Source organism: Euprymna scolopes, chromosome 4 (genome assembly GCF_053919585.1).
Source record: "Euprymna scolopes isolate OS-2025 chromosome 4, ASM5391958v1, whole genome shotgun sequence".
Taxonomy (NCBI): domain Eukaryota; kingdom Metazoa; phylum Mollusca; class Cephalopoda; order Sepiida; family Sepiolidae; genus Euprymna; species Euprymna scolopes.
In genome coordinates this window covers 112,488,091-112,490,677 of record NC_136485.1, presented here as the reverse complement: position 1 = coordinate 112,490,677, position 2,587 = coordinate 112,488,091, and the positions used below count along the sequence as shown (strand labels likewise).

Below are 2,587 nucleotides of genomic sequence, written 5' to 3'. Positions count from 1 at the left end.
GTACAGATCACAACAGTAACAAGTTCGTTATCGCCAACCAGTGTCTGGTTGATACAGATCAGAACACTCATATGTTACTTAAGTTTTTTTTAAAGTGCAGATCATAATACTCAAAAGTTATTTATCGCCAGCGAGTGCATGGCGGCTACAGATCAAAATACTCACAAAGTGTTTATCGCTGGACAGTTTCTGGTGGGCACATATCATTTAATCGTCAGCCAGTGTATAGTGCGTGAAGATCACAATACACAAGTTTTTTTAGCGTAATCCAGTGTCTGATGGGTGCAGATCACAATACTCATGTCAATTTTCGCCGCTAGAGTATGATAAGCATACATACTATAACTAATAAGTAAGTTATCGTAAGCAAGTGGCTGATGGGTGAAGATAACAATAAAAAGTTACTTATTGCAAGCCAGGCTATGGTTGGTAAAGATCACGATACTAATAAGTTATTTACTGTGACCCAATGTATGATGGTTGCCGATCAGAATACTTATTAGTTATAGCCAGCCAGTGTTCTGTCGGCGTAGTTTACAATAATAAGTTTGTTATAACCTGCCAGTGTCTGGTCGGTGCAGTGCAAAATATTAATGCAATTTTTTCGCCAGCTAGCGCCCTTCTTCTATGTTTAGTAATAATATATCTCAAACAGTTATTCATATTTTTTCTACGGGAATACTTTTAGTTCGTGGTCTGATTTGGTCTAATATTACACTAATCATTCCATGAAAAATATTTTGTTACTTTTCTCATGTGATGATATTCCACGGGTCTGCTAGTAACAAATCAATACGCAAAAATGCTCATGTACTATGAAGTGATTAAATAAAATTAAGAACTACAAAAACTATATTGAATAATATTAAACGGGTAATCTGCTAAGGTATATTTTAATGAAGACGATTAATACATAAGAATTATTACTGAGAATAGATAAAACAACGATTGTTGCATTGCACTAAATATATTAGTATAAAGTGGGGAGAAAACAAAGGATCAATATTTAAAAGAATCAAAAGTCAAATGTGTTAAATATATAAAATAAGTTTTTCAATCCAAATGTACACTAAAAAAAAATAATGAAAAGGTAACATTGCGAGACAAAACTTATCGAGTGATAAGTCGATAACTTAAGAGATGAAAGAAATATATTATTCAATTGATAAATTGCCGGGGTGATAACACTTACAGGGGATTAAGACGTACATTACTGATGGCAAATATGGGTATTTGTAATAGGAATCGGATAATTTCCCTGAGAACCCTAAGTAAATTGCGGGCACAAAGTATACTATGATATTCAATGGGGAAGAGCATGAAATAAAACCATATCAATTGCGAAAAAATAGTAATTAGTCACGAGTACTCAATAATACATAGACAATTGTAAGTAGTAAAAAAACAAGCAAACTATTTAAAGATTTCTCTATATACAAAACCACTCAAATTGAATCATGAAATCTCGTAGGCATGACCAAGAATACATTACTTGAATAATAGTTCTATCAATAAAGTAGAATCGTTTTTAGGCAAGTCTTAATCCTTGATCGTGGTAATAAATGTTTTAAAATAAAAGAGATCCTTAAAACTGTATGAAAGTTTCTTGCAGTGGACGAGAGCTTTTCAATGTTTTCCTAAGTTTATAGTTTTAATGAAATAGTGTACATGAGAAAAAATGCTGCTAAATAACAATGAATTGTATGAGCAAGAGAGTAGAAAGAGACACACAGTGAAACAGACATAAAGTCTATTTTCAATAATAATGAAAAAGCTTTTCGTTTTATTGCAATCGTGCTTTTAAGCGATTAAATGCACTATTCGCCGAAAGATTAAAAATTCGCTTACTCTTAATACCAAGGCAAATACAATAAACATTAGCATTTATCTTTACAGTAGAGAAAGACGTGTGAAAAAATATACAAAAACAATCAATCAAATAAGATAAAACTCGTTAGATCAAAATTGTTACAATGATATTATGAGATTTGGATTATGATTTTACTGTCCAAGCAAACGTGCTGAAGATCTAAGTGAGGATAACTCTAAAATATCAACACGTATTTTATCGAAAGAAAATTACGTACAGAATGCAAGCGATTTACTTATCTTTATACATTTCCACATATTATATACGGCACAATCGCGTTGACACACTGGTTCTCGTCAGATCACCGAAGTTAATCAACGTTGAGCCTGGTTAGTACTAGATGGGTGACCATTTAGGACTTCTAGGCGCTGTATGTGGTCTCCGATTATATCGGCATTTTTTTCCAGTTGTATTGTACATCCACTTCATTTTCCACTATTATTTAACAATGTCGACTCAGGAGAGGTGTGGTTGGATATTGCTCAAAATCCTGTTACAAAAATTGCAGGCGCAGGCACCCTTCGTGGTTGTTCATAGTCTGTAAAAGACTGAACCATCCCACCAACCAGAATAATACATAATCAAGTACTAGATTTTCATAATTAATAATGAATGCACAGGACATTAGTAACGTTTATACCTTGCACGAAATTGATTTTTATTTTCAAAAGAAATATATATGAAAAGTAGAGAAAAATAGCCGGATTATCTCAAAAT

The 2,587-nt window shown here is 32.7% G+C and overlaps 1 pseudogene; it reads left to right on the top strand.

Moving 5' to 3' along the window:
• Positions 1–2,130: 2,130 nt before the first annotated feature.
• Positions 2,131–2,247, top strand: LOC145273561 (5S ribosomal RNA; annotated as a pseudogene).
• Positions 2,248–2,587: the final 340 nt, after the last annotated feature.